Source organism: Suncus etruscus, chromosome 2 (genome assembly GCF_024139225.1).
Source record: "Suncus etruscus isolate mSunEtr1 chromosome 2, mSunEtr1.pri.cur, whole genome shotgun sequence".
NCBI lineage: Eukaryota > Metazoa > Chordata > Mammalia > Eulipotyphla > Soricidae > Suncus > Suncus etruscus.
The window spans coordinates 30,452,497-30,478,660 of NC_064849.1; the positions used below are offsets into that span (position 1 = coordinate 30,452,497).

General features: G+C 34.5%; 1 pseudogene; it reads right to left on the reverse strand.

The window, feature by feature from the left end:
- Positions 1-6,415: 6,415 nt before the first annotated feature.
- LOC126001656 (protein lin-28 homolog A-like) lies at positions 6,416-9,766 on the reverse strand (annotated as a pseudogene).
- Between the last annotated feature and the right edge of the window lie 16,398 nt (positions 9,767-26,164).

Sequence of the window (26,164 nt, forward strand, 5' to 3'; positions counted from 1 at the left end):
TGATTGTATTGCATGCTGCCCATCTGGGTTTGATACCAGGCACCCCTATGGTTCTCCAGGCCCACCAGAGAGTAATTCCTGAGTGGAGAGACAGGAGTATCTCCAGATGTGGCCTGAAAACCAAAATAAATAAATTTCAGTTAATTAAGGTAAATCTTTATTTACCTTTGCTATGTACAATTCTAAACGTGTCTAAATTGTTTTTGAAAAATTCACAATCCTCTATCATTAAGTTATTTTGAGACTACATTGGAATAAATGTCACATTATGCACATATTCCTGAGCATATATGAATGAAATGCTCCTTTATATAGAATTGCATTACATATATGATACCCTACATACTTTCGAGGCCTTGTTATATTAATTCCTAATATTTTAAATACTCTTATTTTAGTTTTACACTTAATTTAAGTTTTAATAATATTTTTTCTTGAGCCAGAGACTTGTTTTGTGAACTGTTCTTTGAATTGTAGTAAAACTTCTAGTACCACCCCTAATCTGCCTTCATTTGATGTGACAGGTTTTTGTTTGTTTGTTTGTTTGCTTGCTTGCCTGTTTATTTGGAGGCTCGGGTCACACCCAGTGATGCTTAGGGGTTACTCCTGGCTCTGAGCTCTGGAATTACTCCTTTCAGTCTCAGAGGAACATATATAAAAAAAGCAGGGCTCAAATTCAAATTCTCTAGGACTCATTGATTTCACTGAGCAGTTATTGACTTCCCAGAAACTCTGCTTTACTTCTTGAGAGCATATAGCTAAAATTACATATAAATATCTGTATCTGTAAATATATATGTCATAATTAGGAATGTGGTTGGCTGGCCTTTGATCCATTATATTTACATTCAAATTTGTCCAGGTTTTTTTTTGGACCATCAAAATAATGGTGCTTTCATATTGCAATTAAGAATAGAGTTACAGTTCTATAGATTGAATATTTTTCCTCTTAAAAACTACATTATGCTAGAATGTATGGCATTCTTCTTCTTCTTTAGCTTATTAAAGTATTTTTAATTTTTTTCTGGTTGAATTGAACTTTTGTACCTTCTTCCACCTGTTATTTTCTACTTTTGCCTTTGTCTTACCATCCCAACAGTTTTACTGTGGAGCAGGCAGATAACCCAGGCTCAACTCATATTTTGTTCTTGCTCTTTGAAGTACAGGCCTCGGAGGGACCCTAAGATGAAAACAACTGTGAATCAGGCTTCCTAAGATGCACACTGATAAGTTTCTTTATTCTTTCTTGCTCCTTCTATCACCCACTTCCCTATTTCCATTGTTTTGGAGGCCACTAACCCTGGGTCTTCTTTGATTTTGTAAACCACATAAGACTAAATTAGGTTTCTCTTCTAAACCTCATAAGAGGCAAGCTACAATAATCAAATTTCAAATTAAAATTGTCAAGAAGGTAATCTAGGTGAGGTGTGGGAGTTCTGGGGTGGGGGTCAGTAACATCAGTGGAAAGTTCACAATAATGGTGAGATTGATGTTGGAACAGTATAAATCAACAACTGAATTATGAAAAAAATTTAAGTCGTGTTGCCTTAATAAAAATATTTTTAACTTTAAAATTAGCCATTGGGGACACTAAAGATCTAATGAAATTTTCTGTGAACTGCATTAATTATCTCTTTGTTTGTTTCTAAACAAAACAAAACAAAAATGAAAAACATATCTTCTAAACCTGAGTTTGTGTTGTTCATATTGGTCTCCTTGGATTTTTATGCCGTGACTATAAATAACTTAGGTTTTAAAACAATGAAAATATTATAAATTGATTGAGTGTTTATTGTATGTTAGGCACAATTTGACATGATTTAAGTTGTTAATAAACTATTTGAAATCACTGTAGATTTATAGAAAAATGACAGATGTTGCACTTTCATGATTCTATCAAAAAATTATCCCTAATGTTATCATCAGAGGCAACCTGATGCATTTATTAAAACTCCTGTGACAACATTGCTTCAATGTGAAGAACTCAACTCTGCTTCATTTAAAATTCATCAATTTTCTATCCATGTCCTCTTTCTGTTCCAGGATCCCAGAGAGATTTCACATCACTTGTAGCAGTGTTTTCCCTTCACTATCTCATTTCATTTTCTCAGTTGCCTAGAAAAGAGACACTATCATTATCCCATTTGCACAGTAGAAAACTGAGACAAAGAGGAGTATAGCCATTAATAAAGCTCACAGAGTTTTTAATGGTAAAAGTAGGATCTATACCCAGTAGTCTGCACCTGAGTGTTAGTTTTCAACCTTCGAGCTATGTTACTAAAGCAAATGATGCTTCTTATGATTTTACCCTAATTTTAGCTATCAATAATCTTAATTGTTCATGTACTTGGATTTGAGGGAATTTGCCAATCCTAGAGATGACTACATCTCTACACCTAGATATGATTCTTCTATCTGTGCAGTGCATCTTGGATCATTCAGCTGAGATATGTCAGAATTTCAGAATGCTTTAGTATAAAAAATTGACATGTGCTGAGAGTCTAACACTTCCATCCTCTACATTTTTCTAGAACAGATCTTTTTGAATCTTAACAAGATGTGCATAATATTGGTCAAAAGGCAGATTCTGCAGGTAAGAAGTGGAGCTTGAGATGTTGCCCTCACATCCTAGGTGAAGTTCGTGCTGTGAACAGAGTAGGGCATGCTCTGAGAGTAAGACCTTAAATCCCTTCTTTATCTCCAGGACTAAGTTTGACCATGGTTCCTTCCTAATGTTGGCAGCTTCTATTTGAAGTCTGATAAGAAGCAGGTCCAGTTGCTTTTGTCAGTTTTTTAAACATATGTATATATATATATATGTATATATATGTGTGTATATATTTTTTTCTAAAATTGAATTATTGTGCAGTTAGAAAGACAAAGTTATTCATGATTAGATTTCAAGCAGACAATGTTTCAACAGCAATTTTATCATCAGTGTCCACTTTCCTCTAACAATTTGCCTTTCTCACTCCCATTTTCTTCCCACTCAGCTCCAAACACCTCTGCTTCTATGTTTCTTTTTATAATTTATTTTTTTCACTGTGGTTTACTGCACTGTAGCTGATACAATTTCCCACATAATGCTTTACAACCCTTTAGCATTTAGCTTTGATACTTATACTTATTTAAATATTGTGTGTCTGCTCTTTAGCATTCAGATTTCTTTTTTATTTAAAAGAATTTTTGAAGCAAAATAGCTATTTTTTATTCTTTTACTTGATTCTCTGCCAATTGTTAATGATCCTCCCTAAAGTTCTTTCCTCATTCTTCATTATCCAAAGCAATCCAAGGGTATTTTAATTGTTAGTGCATTTATATAAGCCCAATTTTCTATAAAACATTAACTTCCAAGTCACTCTCTTTGCCAAGTTTTGTCATTAATTATCTAGATTTGTCTTAGACCATAAGATTTTTCCTTTGATGTTTTTTTTTACTTTTATAAATAAATTATTCAATTGAAACACCACAAGATACAGTTATAAAGTTGTTCATGACTGAGTTTCAGTCATACAATATCTAATACCACCCACCAGTGCACATTCTTGCTACCAGTGTCCCCAGTTTTTCTTCTTTCTTTTTACTTTCTCCCTTATATGCCTCTGTGCAGATAAATTTCTTCTCTCTCTCTCACATACTCAATCTCTCTCTTTCTCTCTCTCTTTACCTCCCTGTTTTGCTTTTAGACACTGTGGTTTGAAATATTGTTACTGAAGGGGTAGCATGCATATCATTTTACCTCCTTTCAGACCCAGCTCTTGTCCAGAGTCATAGGTTCCAATTCTCATTGTCATAGTGGTCTCTTCTTTGTCCTAACTACTCTCCCCAGCTAATTTTTTTTAGTACCAGTAAGTTTTTTTTTCATTGTATTTTCCCAGGGTGCAGAAGGAAAATGGGAAAAGCATCCGCATGTATGTGGCAAAATGATAGCAAAGGGGAAAGGAAAGGAAGTAACCAATACAGCAAAATCAATCATTAAATAAACATTTCCCAAGGATGGGAGTCACCGAAGTCCACAGACTCCAGTCTCCTGTAGTTCAAGGATGAGGGACGAGGACCAGGGAAAGAACAGACAGGTACATGCTTCCCTACTTTCTCAATCTCTCTCCCCATAAATTCAAGATTTCACACAAAGCTTTGGTTTCTAGCAGTAAACATGAAGTTACATTCATCTGTCTCCTATTAAACAATCTTGTGGCCACTTCGACCTAAATTTCTTGCACCTACACAAAAGTTCCTGAGTGACATGGATATACATTCATCTTCCCTTTCCTTGGTCTCCTGATCCCATTCATTGCTAAAATTCATACCTAAAATGAAGGTATGTGTTTGGCATGGAAAATAGTAAGTGATAGTCTTTCATCAGAGATTGGGAACAAGGAATGGAGTTTTCTTAGCTTCCAATGTTTTTTTGCAAAAATCATTTTAAGACTTAGGGTAATATACTACAAACTTTCACATACAAGTTTGAAGGGAACAGTGGTAGTGGGGAAAGGGGTATTGAGGAAATGGAGAGAAAACCCAGGAAATGGTATAAATTTGAGGAAAAGAAGACCTGATTTAAAATAGGAAATGGGGCAGGAGAACACAAGAGAAAGGGTGTTACAAGACCCCCATTTCAATAAGGGTCCCGGTCTTATTTCAGATTCTTTTACCTGGTGCAGAACCTTTTGTCAAAGATTCTTTGGCTATTTTTCTCTTCAAAAGTTTTGTAAACAATAAACCCCAACAGATTATAGACAGACCAACACATTATATTTACACAAACTAGGCCACCTAGCAATCACCAAATTAGCTACCCTTAAGTTCTACAAAGTCCAGACAGATATAATTACTAGTGGGGGCTGCAAATTGAGGGGGAAATGAACCCAGGATCAGACATATCGTCCAATGGGGTCTGTTGCATTTGCCCCATTTCAACACAATGAGGTAGAGGTTTGCAGTGGTCACAGCAAGTAAACAAACCCCTTTCCCCTTTTCTTCTTTGGCTACCATGACATGAATCACCAATAAAGCAGGGCAGGACACTAGCTCTGGCCCCACAAAGAAAACATCTGAAAGCCAAAGAGTTAAAGATTCTGGATTTTGGTCCCTGTTACAGATCATTCAAACCTAGGCATCTCAAAGTAGATAGAGGTATCCTCTGAAAACTATCCTGATGAACTCAAACTTAATTTTTTTCTTTTTAAACACACATACAGCCTGTTGTGCATTGTAGGCCTAGCTCAATCCAGAAGGATGGATCTAGGATGTAAAGAGTTCTGAGCCCTGGGATTAGAGGTCTGGTAATCTTCCATCACATACAGACCTCACTTGATATTGGCTTCCTCGTGGTGTCTTTATTCTGACTCAGCCTCCCCTAACTTCTCTGCACCACCTTTCCTGTTCAAACCAGTTTCCAATCTTGGGGAGATCAAGTTATAGAGCCTATAGGAAAACCCAGGGACAACCTCACCCCCAATGAAAACTTTAAAGATGGAGGGCTTTCAAAATGATTAAACAGCAGAAAAACCAGCTCATAATTGGCAAAATAAAAAAAAAAGAGGTAGTTCAATAGTCTATCCACTTCAAATATTTTTTTCTTAATGATGATCAAACAAAAGTATTTCTGCTGTGCAGATCAGGAGCTGCTGCTGATTATGAGATTGCTCATATATGTGAGAACACAGTGCAGGAATGAGGGCCTTAGATTAAAATACACAAAAATACAAAACCAGAATATTTATATTACGAAAAAAAATGAAAATGCACAAGATACGTCATTCACACAGAGCTAGTGCAGTTGGCATCCCGAACCCACACGGTGCAGCTATTCCAAGGCAGCAAATAATTAAAAATCATATTGGCCCAGAATAGGGAGGGAGCTTAGAAGCAGATTTCCTAATTGCCCCTTTGGCCTTTTATCACAATTCATGGCTTGGGACATTTCACTACCTTATTCCTAAGAGTGGGTTATGAAGAGACAAGATGTGGGGCAAAAAATCCTGCTTTAGCCCCGAGATTCCCTCACATGGAATGCAAAAGCTTTCAGGTTGGGCCCATCAATCTGGCCTCTTATCGGATCAGTGCGGCATGGAAAATAGTTACATAGACTTCTTTAAAAGGAAAACCGCTGCCGTGTTCAGAACATTTCAAACGCTAGACATTCTGGGCAGAGACACAGATAAAGCATGCAGAGAGGACTGCCCTAAAAGCCCTCAGGTGCATATAGATAAGAGGGGTTGTAGTTCCTCTGCCTATCCACCCCCCCCCCCCACCAAGAAGAGAGAGTGAAGTTCTGGACCCAAGCCTAAGATATATACATGGCAGTGCCAGCTACCCTCTTCCCATCCTACACCCACTTTCTCCTCTCTGCCAATTGATGCCTGCTTCTTGAAACTTGTTGATCGCAAAGGATAGCCCCACTCCCATTGGCTCAATTCTGGGCCTCAGGCATCAGGGCAGGGGAATGGATTTCCTCTTCTTCCTCCCGGAAGTAGGCAGTCTTCCCCTGGGAGTGGGGGCCTCCTGGGCCTTCAGTGGACAGGAGACCAAAATATGGCTGATACTCTGGCAGAAGAGGCATTTCTTGGGCTGGAGTGGCAGTTTGCATTCTTTGGTATGATGGCCTAGACTGCCACAGTTATAGCGCCTGTCTCTCTTAGATCTCTGCTTCTGCATGTTCTTCACTTTGGGCCGCCTCTCACTCTTTAAATACAGAACAACCCAAATAGATCGGTGACTCGAAGAGATTTCAGGTCCTTGGCAGACTTCTTCAAGGTGAATTCCACTGCCTCCCCTCCTTCAGGCTCTGGACACCTTCAATGTGCAGTTTACTCTGATGTACAAAGATGTCCACTGGGGGGGTCGAGAAGTCCAGCGGCCTCCCCAGCTATGTTTGGCAAGCTTCCTACCATGTTCTGATCCTCTTGGCCTTCATCTTTATTGTCTTTGGATATGAATATTGTACTATCTATTTTTTAAAATCCCACAACTGAGTACGATCACTCTATGTTAGGCCATAGTTTTATTCTTTCCATGTTTGTGGGCTGATTTAAAATCTGAGTGAAGTAAATGTTTTGTGCAGCTAGCTTCATTTCTTTCTGTGTTCCGCTGCTCTCTCCTTCAAAATTCTTCCTTGCTAGAAACGTGTAGTTGTGGGAATGTCATGTCCCTATCTACTCCTTTGTTTCTGGTTTGTTTATTTTAAGAATTTCCATCTCCCATGACTTTAAAATCTCTAGCCAATTGAGAAATATGTTTTATGCATTTTGGAGAAACCTCTTGAAATATGTTTTAATAAAGTAGGTCTGAATCTGATATGCTTATTATTTTCTTACTGAAAAACTCACAACTTGAAGGTGAGATCATTTCTTTCTTCTAAGTTTTTTATTATCTAAGCGCCTCCCTATTATGTTCTTCCTTATAGGTTAGAATTAAATTTGAATGAACAATTCTCACTACTTCCCCTTTTCTAGCTGGAAGATGAGCATGCCAGTTCTTCCTCTGGGCTAAAAATTTACATACTTGCAAGTTATTTAATGGAAGAAATGAAATATCTCAGCCATGCTACATAGAGCTTAACTAAGCAAGGCAGACAAAGGCCAACAGGCTATTGCAGCAGTCTGATACTAAAGGTTGGCCTGAAGGGAAGGTGTTCGTGTTTGGGGAGCATGAAATGCTCAGTAAATCCAGAAAAACCTCTGGGACAGTCATGCTGTGGAGCTTGCTGCTGTGTTATTTGACACAGTTACACTTCAATTAACTGTTGTTCAGATCAAATTGCAAACAGCCCTGGGAAGAGAGAAAGGGTCCATGAAAATACAATTTGTAAATAATCAACATCTGAGACAGAAGATTTCTTAAAAAAAAAATAGGTTTTCAACCAGGATGATAGAATGTCAAAATCATAGATCTTAAGACTATTGTCAATGGGGCTGGTGAGATAGTATGGGGGTTAGTGAACTTACCTTGCATACTGTTGACCTGAATACAATTATTAGCATCCCATAGGGTTCCCTGACACTACCAGGAGTGATTCCTGAGTGCAGTGTCAGTAGTAAGCTCTGAACTTACTCAGGTTATTTAAGCCACCGGATGTGCCTCCCCACCCCCCAAAAAAACTAAAACAAACAAAAACTGAAACCATAAAAATTATTGTCACCATGTTACCTAAACTACAATAAATTTTAAGCAAGCAAAAAAACAAACATAAAAAGGGATGATTATATGAAAAGAAGTTAGTGGCATGTAACTTGGGAAAGAGCAACAAATATCATCCAATCATTTCTCTCCTGAACACACAAAAATGATGTTCACAAAACTGGTGCAGAGATTTTCGAACCCTTAGAACTTTCTGAGTCTTCTCTCTCTGGAAAATGAATTGAAGTGAAAAAAAAATTGGGAAAAAAAAAACTTGTTAATCAGAGATCTGCTGACGTGTTCGTTCAGCTCTTTGATCTAATCCCAATGACTCAAATACTGGAATCAATCTTTTTTTTTTCTGGTGACACAGTAGTGCAAAGTGAGGAAACACTATATTTGATGGGAGGTATAGGAAGTAATATGAAGAAGCATAAAAAGAAATGGGTCAAAAAGAAAAGATAAGCAGTGCATACATAGAGTCTACAACTGTCCTCTAAGCAGAGAACTAGAAATTTGCAGCTTGAATTCTGGCTGCTTTACATTGACCTCTTTCCCATGCCCTCCAGCATTACAAGGTAAACCATGTCTCTTCCAATCCCTTTCCCAGCACTATTCTGACTCACTCTTAAGTATTTAACTGACCTATTTTCTTTTTCCAGTGTATGCACAGACATACCCTAAAAATAACTGATGAATTCCCTTTACTCCTATTAATTAAGATACATGTAAAAAATACAATTTAGCAGGATTTGACTGCAAATAAATAGACCTAATGTTAAATAGTCTGTTTGGGTTATCTCACCATGGTGCATTGAAATGATCTGAAAATATTAAGGTTTGAAAAAAAAGTAACTTTTTCTTTTCTAGTGACTATAAACATCAGGAGTTCAACAGGCCTCTATGGGACAATTCCTTCGCTCCATGCAGCTTCAACTTAGGTCAATCAGTCCTCTGAGCTCAGCTGGAGACTAAACAAGATGGGTAAATCAAAAAATATATTCCTTTGTATACATGGGCTTTGTGTTCCTATCTTTGGTCTTTATCTCTTTGGCTAATTAATTTGGATTTTCGGATTACCCAGAGGTCTCAAGACAATTGAATTTTGTGCCAGTTTTCTAACACTGCCATAAAAGTAGACTTAATATTTATCTGATAGGTAAGGTAAAATTTCAGATGAGGAAAGGAGATAGTATGCAAAAGTTTAAGTAAACTGATTTCCCAGAAACCACATTGTCATGACTGAATGTTGACACTTGTAGTGGTTGACAGCTCAGTTGTCTTTGTCAACTTAATTCCTTTCACGTGACTTCTGTGTGACATGAGCTTTTGGTGTTATGGCACCTTTGTTCTTAGCAAAAGTACCTCAAAAGTGAATTACCAAGAAGCCAAGGCAAAGGACGTTAAGTTTCTTGCCATTTGACTTCAGATTATACAGAATCATTTTAGCAATTTCTACATTTCGAACAGCAAATCGTGGTACCAGTCGAGGTTGTAGCAAATGAAATTCCATAAGGTGGAAAGTTTTAGAAGCTATGGTCCTTACAAATGGTCTTCCTTTATGGTCATGTAATAAAGAGAAAAATTGAGAGGCCAGATTCAGATTCATGAACTGACAATATGTCCTTTCATCTTCAAGAAGCATGATTTCTGAAGAGCTGATCCAGAAACTGAAGAGTTCTGAAAGTTCCAGTGTTAGATTGGAATTTTTAATGTTGTCTATTATTTAGTTAATCTGATGGTTCAAATTAATTCAGAGTGGAATAGACTTCACTATACCACCAAGGAATGATGAATCTTTAATATTTTACAAAGTATTAAAATAGAGTTACTCTCATGACATAGAATTGAAAAAGTGTTAAATAAATATTTCAGGTATCCTTATATTGGTTCTTTGAAAAATATTAACCTAATTTTCTAAAACCTCTTTTATCAAGGATTTTTTTGATGAGAAGTTTTCTGAGCTTCAATATTTGATGACCATTTAGGATGCTCTGGATAAGAAGAAAACTTTTGTTACATGTTCAATATGAGATAAGTTTTTCAAAATTTTATTTTGAGAAAATGTAGGATTAAATAAATATAATGTCATTCTTAAATGTTTCTAATGAGTTTATTTTATTTTTTCCATTGTTTACTTCTCTGGGTTTATTTGTCAGGGGAGTTTGTAGTAAAGACATAGAAACATCTGTCTAGTTGAGGTTAGAGCCATATCTTCTGAATTTCCCTTTTCTTTCTTTTTTTATATAATATCTTCATTTAAGCAACATGGTTCATTGTATTTAACACAAGCCTCAGCTCATAGTTTGAACAGTAAGAGTATGAAGAACAATGGGAAATGACTATGAAGCTAAATAATTATGAACTGATATCAGGACTTTGAAATGTAATAGTTCAGTTGTTTTTAATAATATCTTTATTTAAGCACCATGATTACAAATATGTTTGTATTTTTATTGATTTTACTCAAGCATATTTTTCTGTCACTTTTCTTTTTTGTTGTTGTTGGTTTTTGGGCCACACCTACTAACACTCAGTGGTTACTACTGGCAATGCGCTCAGAAATCACTCCTGGCTTGGGAGAACATGTGGGATGCCGCAGACCATCCTGGGTCAGCAGCATGCAAGACAAACACCCTACAACTGCACCACTGCTCCAGACCTGACACTTTCATAATGTTTAATATTTCTAAATTAAAATGAATATATAATCTATATAAAAATCTCAGAAAACCTAAAAATTATGTAGCTCTTAGAGATTTCTTCCTCCAGATATATATTCAATAGCATATATTTTAAACAAAAATAAAATTGGAACCTGGACTCTTATGATAAAGGGCATCAAAGTAATATTCATGAATTTATTAATAAATTCATGAATTTATTAATGTATCTATTTAATAACAAATGAGTATTGGGGCCAGATGATGGTGCAGTGGTAGTGCTTTATGTCTTGCATGGGACTGACCCAGGAGGACCTTGGTTCAATCCCTCAGTATTCCATATGGTCCCCATAGCTAGGAACGATTTCTGAGCACATAGCCAGGAGGAATCCCTGAGCATCATGGTTTGTGGTCCAAAAACAAACAAACAAAGCAACAACAACAAAAAAAACAATAAATGAGTATTGAATGTTAAATTACAAGTTAGAATTAAGAGCATAGATACAATATAATCTAGTTAATCATAATGTAATTTAATGTTTATATTTTTAATTTTAATGCATATTTAACAGCATCAGTATAAAGTGTAAAATATACATATTTCACTGTTAATTCCAAATTCTATCATTTTCAGGTGTAAACTGGTGAGAAATACATCATATTGGTCATGAATTTTGTGATTCTATTTTATTAATTTCTGGGTTTTTTTTTTCACTTTACTCTCCAAACAACTATATAATATATTTTGTTTGAATTTTTCTTCAGCTATTATTTTTAACATGTTGTAAGCAAAAGAAAATATTATTAAAAGTTTGGCTCTGAGACTAGTCTATCTAATTTAAATGTAAGATTGATTACTTTCTATCTGGGTTACTTGAACTAATTACTTAACATCTCTTATTCTCATTTAATCATATATGTGTAATGGTAACTATAATGAAAGTGCAGCATATAGTTTAGTAATAATATTTTATATTAGTTATGGAATAATGAATTTAAAAAGTCTCATAACTTAATACAGTTGATATCTGTATGAATTTGATAAAGTTCAAAGAATTATCTTAAACTGGTAAAATTTTATTATTTTATTTACTTATTTATTTATTTATTGGTTTATGGGCCACACCCGGTTGCGCTAGGGGGTTACTCCTGGATTTGTGCTCAGAAATCGCTTCTGGCAGGCTCCAAAACTACATGGGATGCCTGGAGTCGAACCCGGTCTGTCCAGGGTCAGCCAAGTGCAAAGCAAATGTCTTACACTGTGTGATCTCTCCAGCCCTGTATTTAAGAAAATTATTAATATCTTACTCTTTAGGAAAAGAAGAAACTTTTCTTTAGCAAAAGAAGTGTAATTTGCAGTGATATTTATTATTTTTATTAATCTGTCCTTTACTAGAATTAATCACAACAAGGTCAAGCATAATTACTTAGGAACCTAGAAAATATGATCCAGTTCATATGCAAAAGTAGAAGATTTGGTAAGATACCAGAGAGTATCTGCAAGAATATACATTATTCTTATCAAAATGACTAGCAAAAATGTACTTATAATGTTCACTGTAATAATCATTATAAGGGATAAATAAAGAGTATCTATTCCAACACTTCAGTATGAATAAGAGTGATAGGGTGGCAAGTTTTCAAATGTGAGAAAATACATGCCAAAGTAACCCATGGCCAATTGCAGATGGATGGTTGTATTCTGAAAGGAAAATATACTTCTTTAAATACATATGGTGAGTAAGAAACACATGGCATTTTAAAATGAAGAAGAGCAATGTGGACAAATGTTTTAAATAAAAATGAATTGTATTGGAAAAATTTAAATATTTTAGATGTTTTTCTCTGTAGAGTTTGGAGAACAATGATTGGTTTTATAAAGATACTTTACAAGAAAAGAGAAAGAAAATATAAAGAAACTTAGACGTGAAGCAATTTTTGACTTTGTCCTTATATCAATGGAAAGTTATTTGAGAATGAATCTTTAAGTGATAAATGACAGCAATCATTTGAGGTTTCTTGAGCATGATCTGATTAAAATGATAATTTTTATTAATGTAAATTGAAAATCTTGCTTATTAAAATAGATGAGAAGCAAAACTAAGGAAACAACTTAAGAAATTTTTGGAGTAATCCAAATGGATTGTTATTATGAAGGCCTGGGATATTATGCTAAAAGTTGGAGCAAAAGTAAAGAACAAAATACAATTTAAAATAAAAATAATTAACACTAAATCTCTTATCAAAATATGTCAAAATATAAATTATCACCCTAAAATTAAATAATCCTGGTGGATTATATAATCACTTTCTCAAAAAACAGTTTATACTCCCATCAACATTTATTTAATTTATGCCAAGCACTGTGTAAGCCATCGACTAAAATGTTAATAACATGCCAATCATGTCTGAGGCCAGAGAAATAGGACAGGGTTTAAGCTACTTTTCTTGTATGCAGATAAATCTGGTTCAATTTGTCATTGAATATGATTTCTTGAATCCCAACAGGAATGACTCCTGAGCACAGAGCCAGGAATAAACCTCAATAACAGCCAAGTGTGTCTACACTCTTGAACAAAAAAAATCACAGAAGCCCAATGTCTAGTGGAGGATCAAGTGCAAATAGAAGTAGAACACACTTTTTCAGGCCTAGTGAAAGCTTCTTTGAAGAACAAGAATAAGGTTTATTCTTCAGTGTCATATTAAGGAATTTTTTTTTTTTTGGTTTGGAGGTCACAACCAATGGTACTCAGGGGTTACTCCTGGCTCTGCGGTCAGAAATCACTTCTGTAGGCTTGGGGGACCAAATGGGATGCCCAGATTTGATCCCAGGTCCGTCCTGGGTTGGTCACATGCAAGGTAAATGCCCTACTGCTGGGCTATCTCTCTGGCCCCAACATTAAGGAATGGTTTCTAGTAGAAGACTGTATCTACTGTGTATTAAGTCAAGACTCTATAAGAGAGAGGAGAGGGAAGTACATTCTTAAAAAATGGAGCAGTGTACACAAATACTCAGAGATAATGGAAAAATTAGTATTCAAGTATGCATAGAGTTCTTATAAAGGACTTTGCATTTACTTGCATTCCTGGAAATTCAGATTCATAATGTGACTTCATTAAGTGAATCGACTGGGACTGTTACTGGGGAGTAGCGCTTAAGAAAACAGTCCTTAATGCCTTATTCCTTTTCTCTTACATGAGTACTTGTGATGCAATACATCGAAGACTCCATCACATGTGTCTATAGATGAGAAATGTACTACATAACTGTCATCTGAGATTCTACGATGAACATATAAAATTAGAAAATAATCAACGTTCATTTTTTAAGCCCTTGAGAATTACAGGGTTGTTTCTTCTTGCCATCTCATACCCATCCAATATGTAGACTGATACAGAAACGGGGACTTAAAGTGGAGTCTTATAAAGACAAAACCCTAAAGTATGTGCTAGTGACTGAATGAGTAAAAAAACAATCACTAAAAATAAATAAACCAAATGTTATGTAGGATGGCATTAAAAAGTGTTAGTAAAACAATCCCTTAAACTGCAGTAACCTGATCAGCAGATTTTCTTTACTCTAAGAAAAGAGATTGGAAAGCATATATAGTTTCCTATTTTTAATGTACTGTTTTATCCTATATATGTGATACATCATATGTATGATATATGCTTTGTTAATATCATTTTAATGCCCAGTAGCTATATTTGTAATTTGGTAATGTAACATTAATACATTAAATATAATTGCATTGACCATTATATTGACAAAATGGAAAAAATAACATAAAAAATTGTATCTATGGACAGCAATTATTCTCAATCAGAACTAACTTTAGTGTGTAGCCTAAATTTAAGCCATTCAGATATTTCACAAAGACATTATCAAACTAATAGAATATTTATAATAACTGTTTAGAATCAGGCATTTTGTGACAATTGAATTTTTTTAGAATGCATCTTCTTCAAAATAATATGTTTAGGAAGAATTGTTTAAAATGTCTCTCCTATTTTTTTCTCAAAACCCATAGATGTGTGAGACTATTCTGTGTGTCTCTCTCCCCATCTGACTTATTTTAATCAGCATAATAGATTCCATGTACATCCATGTATAGGAAAATGTTATGACTTTATCTCTCCTAATGGCTACATAATATTTCATTGTGTATATATATCACAGTGTCTTTAGCCATTCATTTGTAGAAGCGCGTGTTAGTTGTTTCCAATGTCTTGCTATTGTAAATAGTGCTGCAATGAATATTGATGTGAGGAAGGGATTTTTGAATTGTATTTTTGTGTTCTTAGGGTATATCCCTAGGAGTGGTATAGCTGGATCATATGGGAGTTCAATTTCCAGTTTTTTGAGAAATCTCCATATTTTTTTCCATTAAGGCTGGACTAGATAGCATTCCCACTAACAGTGAATGAGAGTTTCATTTTCTCTTCATCCCCTCCAGCACCCCTCCTTGTATATTTTGGATATTAGCCCGTTATCTGATTGGTATTGGGTGAATAATTTCTTCCATTCAGTGGGTGGCTCTTGGATCCTAGGTACTATTTCCTTTGAGATGCAGAATATTAGCTTAATATATTAGCTTAATATACTCCCATCTGTTTATCTCTGCTTCCACTTGTTTGGAGAGAGCTGTTTCCTCTTTTAAGATGCCTTTAGTCTCAATGTCATGGAGTATTTTACCTATGTATTGTTTTTGTAATAATTCTAAGAGACAATAGAGATAAGCACTGGGAGGTCCAGCTCACGCTATGAAGCTCACACAGAGTGGTGAGTGCAGTTAGAGAAATAACTACACTGACAACTAACATAACAATGTGAATGAATGAGGGAAGTCGAAGGGACAGGGGAGAGTGGGGAGAGAGGTGGGAGATTTGGGGCATTGGTGAGGGGAATGTTGCTCTGGTGAAGGGGGGTGTTCTTTATATGACTGAAATCCAACTACAATCATGTTTGTAATCAAAGTGTATAAATAAAGATATTAAAAATATAAAATGCCTCTCCTAAGGAAATTAGGCAGCATAATTGTATTTTAGCTATTCCAGGGCTCATTCCAAGTGCTTCACACATGTGAGGCAAGTTTTCTCAGTTGAGCCACATTGTAGGTCCACAAAATTGAAAAGTAGTAAAGGCCAGATTCTTAAATATTTGATATAATTAGGCATAGGTAAATAGATGTTCAAGAAATGTAATCCACCTTTATTTGTCACATAATATGATGGTTTAATTCTTTAAAGCTATTTAGTAATATACTTGAAAATATTGATGTAAAGCATTGTTCAGTTTTCAGAATAAATCAAAACTTAATACTCTGGTAATGTGACCTAATACAGATTTGGAGTGTTATCTCTCAAGAAACTGAATTTATAAAAGTAGGATATTTTATCTAATATTTTGCAGTAATGAACAAAAAAAAGCAAAAGCTGAGTTTTGGGTAGAAATATCCAGATGGAGGGGAAATGCTCTAAACTGATTTAAAAACTGAGTTTCTTTTCTTTTTATTTTTTCATAATAATGGACATTTAATGGAATTAAGTCCCGTTAGCTATTTTATGTCCTTTCCTACCAGACATAAATTGTTCCTTGATGAGGAAACTTGGAATAGGACTTTGATCAATTATTGAAATAAAAATGAACAATCCCTTAAAGCATTTGGCAGAAGTGAAATATCGTTTCTGGTTTATTATCTTTTAAAAAAGGTCAATACAGTTCATATTTTTGCTTTTCACTTTTTTCCTTTTTTGGAGGTTTACTAAAATTGTCTTCCTGTTTCAGCATTGTTAATTCAAGTGAGAAATGCTGAAAAATAATTATGGTAATATTAAAAAATCCGTTTCTAATGTCTTGTGTATATTTTTGTCATGGATACATATTTTAAGTTCCCAATTTATTTGAAAATATATGTTATTCAATTCTCTAGGTCATATTAAAAAGTCAAATGCTAACAAAATGGGAAGCACATTTCAGATTATCCACAAAACTTCATCTTGAAATTCTATACAGTAGGAATTGGGAGTGTGTGTATGTGTGTGTGTGTGAGAGAGAGAGACAGAGACAGAGAGAGAGTGAGAGAGACAGAGTATGTGAGAGTAAAGAGGGCATGTTCTTAAGTTTAGTGGTGATATTCCACTATGAATAAAATAATAGAAATAATGACTATTAAGGAAGTCAGCAAAGGAGATCTGGGACAATTGTGCTACCAAGATTTATGATTTATAAATATAAAGAACTGCCTTATTATTTGTTCCAAGGGTGGTGTGGTGCTATGGTTAGAATTAGTTTCTTTGAATTGGGCAAAACACACAAAAGTGCTTTATACATAGTCAGTATCATATTGGATATCAATTCATGGTCAAAATCAGCACTTATTTTAGGTATGTAAAGATACAAAGTAATAAGCATTAATGCATCAAAACTCTCTATATCCACTCACATACACACACTTCAAAGAAATGAGCAGGTTGAGTCTTTAAGGGCAAGACTTCATATGCTTTATTCTCAAAGCGTTGCCTATCCATTTAGATAGAATACTGTTTCAAAAATAAAGCAATCTATTACCTGGTGAAAAAAAAATGGACACCTGGGACTTTGATAGGGGAGAAGAGGTGAATTCTGTCACACTGAAGCATGTCATTCGCTGAAAGAGCTCATAGTTTGGGAGAGGCCAATATTAAAGATTAAGCACTATGAAACTAATCACTGGCATGACAGATAGGTGATTAAAGGATAACAAAGATTGACAGAGAACTGGTAAGGAGCCCTGAGTTCTCTAGGATAGTCTAAATGGGGGAAACGAAAAAGTGGGTTTGAATTTAGGAAAGTAAATTATTGGGTCCATGTCAGCATGATGCTTCCACTTGAGGATCAAGTAGAATCAAAGCATGGCAGAAACCTGATAGTACCCATGCCAGATATTAAGAATATAAAGAGGGCTGAGGCATCCCTCAGATCTAAAAGAGAAAATAATACAAATCTGATACCTGGTACCACTAACCTTTTATATTTTATTTAGTTGCACTTGTGTTTTGATTCTTACTCATGCTGCCCTTCTATTTGGCTGACTTTTATTAGACATACTTCTAAAATGTCAGAACAGTTATGTCAGGAGAAATCAAAGCCATTTTTCTTCTCCCTAAACTTTGCACTTTATACTCATTTTGACAAGTACAGGTCAGTATGATTGTTGTTATTTTACACAAGATAATTCCTGGGCACCATAGTTGAATTTTTACATGAATTTTAGTATGACAATGCTTTCTTTAATAAAGTTGCTTCAATGGTATACATTAGATACTCATGGCCCATTATTTCTTTTGCTGTGCCTTGAATTTCAACATACAGCTATCTATCTACAAACTTACCTGTGTGAAGAGCCTGCCAGAGAAACAGACTTTGTTATTTTGTCCTGAAGTTCAAAATTGGTACCCCAGTTATTTCCTGAGATTGATCTCTTAGAGGATGCAATAGTCATGTAATAGAGTGTGCCTCTTCGATGATGAAATTCAAGACAACTTAATTTTCATACATTTATTTATGCTGTATTTACACTGCTTTACTTAATCTATAGATCTGAACTTCAACTCTTGGGAATCCACAAGAAAATTTAACTAAAATATACTAATGTTCACATGTTATAATCAAAAGAGAAGGTAAATCTAAATAAGTGTTTTAAAATTATGTAGTATTTCAAGCCAGGTATATAGTACAGCCGGTAAGTTGTTTGCTTTGCCCATACCAAACCAGGCTCAATCCCTGGCACTTGGTATAGGTTCCTAATCAGGAGTGACCCTTATTGAAGAGTCAAGAATAACTGCTGAGAATCATCAAGTGTAGCCTCAAAATGAAAGCATAAAACATGCCAAAAAATCATTATGTACTTCTTTGTATTTTACTTAAATCTAAATCATATGGCCTGTATCTTATAAGACAGTTTTTTAGTAGGGAGGCCACATCTAGCATTGTCAGGTCTTTTTTTCTGGTTCTTTGCTGTGGTACCATAGATTAAACCCAGGTCAGCCATATTCAAAACAAGTACCATATCCACTGGATTATTTTTCAGACTACACATTAAAAAATACAACTTGTTTTTAATTTTTTGGGTAACTGCTATTTTCCCTTTAGATAAAAGCTAAAGTACACTCCTCTCTCTCTCTCTCCCCATGTATATATATATATGTGTGTGTGTGTGTGTGTGTGTGTGTGTGTGTATGTCTCTTGCTATTTCAGAAATTGTATTGTTATTAACTTTCACTGTCATCCTTCATAACAATGATATCATTTATAAAAGAGAAGCTTTGCAGATTTTTATTTACACCAATGTCTACCCTGCTGTCTATATCATGTCTTCCTAGTTTGAAAGACTATGTTTTATTAATTTATGTATTCTTAGCTCTGAATATTGTGTTACTGGTTCTATAGGGAACACTGTATTTGAGGAATGAATGGTGAAAATTAAATTGTAAAAAAAATATGAAGTGGTTTTGATAGCAGGAAATATTTGTCTTGACATTTGGGATAAGGTAGGGAGTAGAATATGAATAAATAAAATGTAATTTCAGCATTAAATGTCCTTTTTAAAAATATCACAATGTACTGTCCACCGTGAAACACTGGAAACATTTTACTTTACTACCTTTACTAGGAATTACTATTTGCCTCTTGAGTTAGGGACACAGTTCTTGAAAGATTATTATCAGATATTGAGCAACCAGAGCTTTAAAATCACACCCAATCTACAAGTTGGGAAATGCCTCCATAGGTGGAAACTGTTGAGTTCTGAATAAAATTGGCATTTCCTTATTTTCTGACTTTAAGGAGCTGAAATATGCTGTCAGGCATTAACATGTTTGTTGATGGTAACTTGGCTCAGCAGGAAAGAGACTCCACAGTGAGTTACACTTTTACGATTATGTTTTCATTACTAAACACAGATCTATATCTAAAGCAGTTTATTGCACTGAGTTATTAGTCATATACTGGTATGGTACTTGAATGCTGTTATCCTTGTTCAATTTTAGTAGAAAATGCATGTGGTAAACAGCTTAGTTTATGTTCCCCTTCCTAAAATGAACTGAACACATATAAAAATTAGTTTAGCCAGATGTTGAATATTGTCATAAGTCATTTAATACTGTACAATTCTGAAATTGTTTCTTCTATATAAAGGTATAAAAATGTTAATTATAACATGCAAGTTTCATGTACCATGAAATTATTTGTTCTCCTGTGTTGTTTGTTAATCCATGTCTTGCCTATATATTTTTGAATCTTTAAAAATAATTATATAGTTGGAACTTTAGATTAAATATATACATTTTGTGAAATAATTATTGGGATATTTTAGACAATATACCATGATACTCAAAAATTACTCATTGCTCTGAACCCAAGAATTGATTTTAACATAATTGGTAAACTATATAGAATGTCCAGGATCCAGTCTAGGTCAGTACCTTGGAAGACAAATATCCTACTCACTGTACTATCATTTCAGCCCTATGTAATAATTTTAAAAGCTTTTTTGTAACACACATTTAATAAAATAATTTTACTCAGGAAAAGAAGCATTTTATTTTTTATTTGTGGACCTTCCCTACCTTACTCTTAACTCTGCACTGTGGGATCACTCCTGATTTGGTTTGGGGTCATATGATATGCTAGAGATCACACCAGGGCCTTTTTTTGTGGAATGCAGGAACCCTACTTAGACTACTCTTTCCAGTCCCCAATAATAAAAATTTTTGAAGGTAGCTATGTTTTCCTCACTAAATCTTATAGGAAAAAAACTAGAGCAAAACTATCTCTTTAATCATGTTTCAATTTGTATCAATTAATATTTTAATTATTTATAAAATTATTAGAGAATTATGGAATATAGCCTAGGAACACAAAAAAGACAATACAAGAAAGCACTTTGTTTTATTTGTTCATTGCATAACTATTTACAATAGCCAGAATCTGGAAAGATTCTGATGCATGAGAAAGATGACTGATAAAGAAACTGTGGTATATCTACATACTGGAATACTATGCAGCTGTTAGGAAAAATTAAGAAATGAAATTTCCTTATGGGTGGATATGGAGATTAATATGTTGAGTGAAATAAATGAGACAGGGAGAGATAGATCCAGAATAATCTCACTCATTTATGGGGTAGAAGGAAAATGAAAGAAAGTATGGCAATAATATCTAGAGACAATAAAAATGAGGGCCAGCAAAAGAACTACTTCATAGGAAACTTGTCACAAATAGTGAGACATTGCAGTTTGGGTACAAAAAAAACCTATATGACAGTAATTGATGAAACTAATTACTCTGAACAATAACTGGGTTTTAAAGAAGATATAGTAATGTGCACAATATTCCTTCATTAGCAATAGTGTCTAAAGGAAAAACACAGAGAGACAGAGAGAGTAAAAGAAGAGAGAGAGGAGGCTGGCGAGGTGACGCTAGAGGTAAGGTGTCTGCCTTGCAAGCACTAGCCAAGGAAGAACCGCGGTTTGATCCCCTGGCGTCCTATATGGTCCCCCCAAGCCAGGGGCGATTTTTGAGCATTTAGCCAGGAGTAACCCCTGAGCATCAAACGGGTGTGGCCCAAAAAACAAAAAACAAAAAACAAAAAAAAAAAGAAGAGAGGAGTGTAAGTGCCTGCTCCTTAGACAGTCAAAAAAGGAAGAGGAAAGAAACCAGGGACATTGGTGGTAGGAAATGTTCATAAGTGAAGGGTGGCATGCATTGTAATACTTAGACCCAATTATGAACAACTTTGTAATTAAGGTGTATAAATAAAAGGAAAAAAAAGATATGGTGAATTTCTTAACAATTGTTTTCAATAAAATAATTAAACACATTTTCAACTGTTACCTCTACAGGTGTCCATCATAGAAAGCAGTCTATATCCTGATATTTTTTTAAATAAAGAGATACATTCCATTTTTCTCAGTGTGAGCACTAAATCATTTTGCTTGCTCAATGAGGCCACAATGTTTTTATATTTTGACATAAGAAAATGGACATCAGAACTTTCAGTATATTGGAAAATTTTTCAGTATCATTAGTTTTACTCCAAATGACAAATCAACTATAGCAAAGATAAGGTCCACTAGACAATTTTTATAAAGTTTTGCCTTTCTTTCTCAACATGAAAGAAAATACATTACGCAGACTAAGGTAATTTTTTATTTAAAAGGAGGAGAAATTCTATCTTTTATCTTAAGATTGCCTTGTAACCAACAATCTAGCCCAGAATTAGTGCACTCCTTTAGATCTGTTAAACAGAATTTTGTGCCATAGATTGTGATGATTAGTGCTGTAAACAAAAATAAGAAAATGAGAAAGTTTCACTACATTATGCTGATGTCCCTATAAGCATTAAGGATACTGGAAATTCCATGAAGATGAGAATTACTGATGCATCTGAATGAACTAACATGCCTAAATATAATTTATACATTGGAAATTTGTATCTCAGCTTATTATTGATTTTTCTGACAAGTATCCAATTAAATACAAAAAATAATAAAAGTTGATAATAGTCTGTTATTCTAATGTATTTGATATATTTTATAAAGAACTAGTAGAGTTATTTATAAAGTAGAGTTAGTTGGTTATTTTTCTATGAGCCTGAGCTCTCCAAATATCAATTTTTCAAGAAAATGTAGCTTTTTACAAATGATAAGATAATATCTGTGTTAGAATTTAGTTATCTTAATCCTAGCTGTTATTTATTCTGATTTCTCACAGGTTACTTCATATTTGAAGTAATTTTGAAGAAAGTGATCTGCATGCACCTAACCCAGATTTGATCTCTGTTGCCCCAGATAGCCATCAGAGTCCCATCACAACTGATACACCTGAACTCAGAGTCAATAGTAAGCCCTGAACACTGTTGGATTGGGCCTCAAGACAAAATACTAGTCTCATGGGGGATATAAACAAATAAATATTATATTTGAATACAGAACTCATTGTGGTAAATGCAGTGACAGAAATATCTCTATAGATTAATATTGGAAGAGAAGAGGATACATACCAATGAAAATAAAGTGAACATATTTTCTTTATTAAGTCATAAAATGATGAAATTACAAATTAAATAACAAAACAGTGGAAATGGTCTTACAGGGGTCTGGTCTCAAACTCGTGGCCCGCGGGCCGTTTGCAGCCTTCCGTACAACATTTTGTGGCCCTGCCCTAGAGGAATCTTTCTTTGTTTTGTTTTATTTTGTTTTAGTTGTTTGGGTCACACCCGAATGTTCAAGGCTTACTGCTGACTTTGCACTCAAGGATCACCCTGACTTTGCCTCCTGCGGCCCCCAGGTAAATTGAGTTTGAGACCCCTGGAAGGGTAAGGCGCCTGTCTTGTATGCCATTGACCCAAATAGACCACGGTTCAAATCCCAACGTTCCCTATGGTCCCCTGAGCCTGCCAGCAGCAACTTCTGATTGCAAAACCAGGAGGAACCCCTGAGCACTGCCCGGTACGACCCCCTACAAACAAACTAACAAAACAGATTCCTTACATGTTAGTAGGCTTTTACTTCATTTAAAAATTTACCCTGGTATAATTTTTAATACTTTAAAGGAAACTTTTTCTACCTGGAAATATTTCTAACAAATCAGGATATAAAATGGAATATTACTATGCACTGCTAGAAGTTTCCAGATAAATGAGAAGTACAGTCAGGATTAAAGACATACCTCAAGGAGCTGAGACTATATTTTCAGGCAGAAGGCCTGGATTTCATCCCAGCACTGAATGAATGGTCACAAAAGCACAAGTGGGAGTGACTCTGAAGCACAGAGCCTGGGAAAGACCCTAAGCGCTACAAAATTGTTATCCCTGAAAACAAACAAAAAGGACATTCAGGTACAATTTAGTCAAGGAGTTCTGGACAACACAATGCTAAGTGAACCAACACAGTAGCCATAACCTCTACCTCATGGTTCTTTCCAAATTTCCTAGGTGACTGGTTGGTTGGTGTTCAGAGTAATTTTAAGGAGTTTACTTATTTCAGCATAGAAAACATAACCATAGGGATTCCCTAACATCTTGATTGGATAGGTGAATTCTTATATCTATGCCCTGTTAACATATGTTTTAGTTTATGGTAAATTCAGTGTTTGAATATTGCTGGTGAACAAATGTTCATAATAGTGTCTGGGAAATGGAAATCAGAATGTGAAGAAAATTAAGCAATGATATGCTAAGAAGACAGATTATCTTTCTAATATAAACAGGTACATTTTTTATAATTATGGAATGTGTGAATTGTATCCTACCTTATAGATACATATAGATCTATTGAATGCTGACAGAATTTATTCTTTCCTTGAAATGTCTTGGAAGAGAGTATTGCTACATAAATACAATCTCTCTCCTTGGGGAATAAAAGGGAAATTATTTAATAATCTATGAAGAATCTATTGTTTAATGGCTATTTCACAAAAGAGTCCTTGTCCTATATATCTAATGTCTGAGACTTGCACATAAATTTTAGGGTTTTTCTTTGAGGAACTTTATCTCACAGGAAATACTAGCCCTCTGCTGTTCAACATAGTTTGAGTACAAAATTAAACATTCTGCAGGAATATGAAAATAATTTTAACTCAAATATGATATTATTCTTACTTGCATGTTATAGTTTTTAATATTATCAAATTATAATCCAAGATGGATTATAAAAATAATTTAATTAATTTTTATTTGTAATAATAATTTTATAATTATAAAAGTTTAATAATAAAGGAGTATAGTGTAATCTGAAGATTTACTTAATTATCCACTTTAATTTATAATAAATTTATGGCTAAAATACCTGGAGTACACATTTATAATAAGAGCTGAGAAAATATAACTCAGATGTGAATTCACCTCTTGCAGCTGAAGGAAGGGAATAGATATACTGGCAAAAAAAAAAGCAACTTATATAGTAAATGCTAAAACTAAGAAATTTACTGATGGAGTTAAGATATATATATATATATATATATATATATATATATATATATATTTAGTTGTAATCATATTCACCTGAAAATTAAAATGCTCTATGTAATGCTTTACTAACCGAATTTGTTTAAAATAATTAAAAACCTTTTGGTCTAAAACAATAATAATTCTTTAAGACTCAAGTTGCCATGATGAAATGAAGAAAAGATATATTGTAGGGTGAAGTTCAAAGTTAAATTTATAAAGCTGTGCCAGTGTGTGTTCACCTTCTGAGCTAATTTAGAGAAGTAGTTGGTTGCTTTATTCTCAAGGCTAATATTGTGAACTCCAGAATCCAAAGAGAAGTCACACTCTTATCAAAGACAGATTACAGAATTGCCCAGAGTAGTCATAGGGTCGGTGCCCACTTCACATACCCTCGTGAGGCTTCTCATCCTCTCTGGCCAGGATTTCAACAACCTCTTGACTGATGTCCTTTGGTAAGTTGGCTTTTATCCAACACAGCTGTCAGAATGTTCTTTCTAAAATGCAACCCTAGAATTATCTTTGCCCTGCTTTAAATGCTTTGATGTTGTTTTTGAGATAAACTTCAAGCTCCTTAGCCTGAGATAGGTGCTGACTTCATCTTTTGACACCCTCTTTTATACACATCAAATCCCAAATCCACAGTGAAAATGCTTCTTCTGATCTCTCTGTTCTTGTTTTTGCAGACATTCCCCATTCAGTGTCACCTCAACATATGCTTCCAGCCTGTATTTCCCTTCAAAGAGAGATTGATAAAAATAGCTATCACCCAACACCCAATATATTCTCTCTTTCCCTCTCACATTACCTCTTTGCATTCCACATAAGTATTTTCTGGTGTCATATACACTTCTTGTGCACAATTCTAAAACCAAGTTTTCTATTATTTCCTACTATCCTCTCACTATCCCTATTCTTAGCTCTTCTTCCAAGATCTCTCTTTATTCTTTCCATTGTCATATGGTAACTCTGCCTCATACGTGTTCATATTTCTCAGAGTTCTAACATCGATATTATTTACTCTATTTCCTCATCATCTTCTTGTTGTGTTATCATTTTAATGAAATGATTTGACACTTTTGTGTTTCTTGGTCTTTTGTAATACAGCTCTCTTCCCATGTTCAAATGTCTACAAATAATTTTTAATCATAATTATTTTTATTTATGCATAATGATTACATTGTAGTTGGGTTTCAGTCATCAAATATATATCACCAATCTCATGTACACCCCTAGTTTAGTATGTCCTCAACTTAGTCTATCCTTTCTCACAGGCTTGGATTTTATACTGAACTCTGTCTCCTGGTCCTTGAAAAACTTGGCATCCTCATTATAAACCTGAATATTATTTTCCAAAGATTCTCATTCCCTGTATTCAAGTGCTGAACCAAA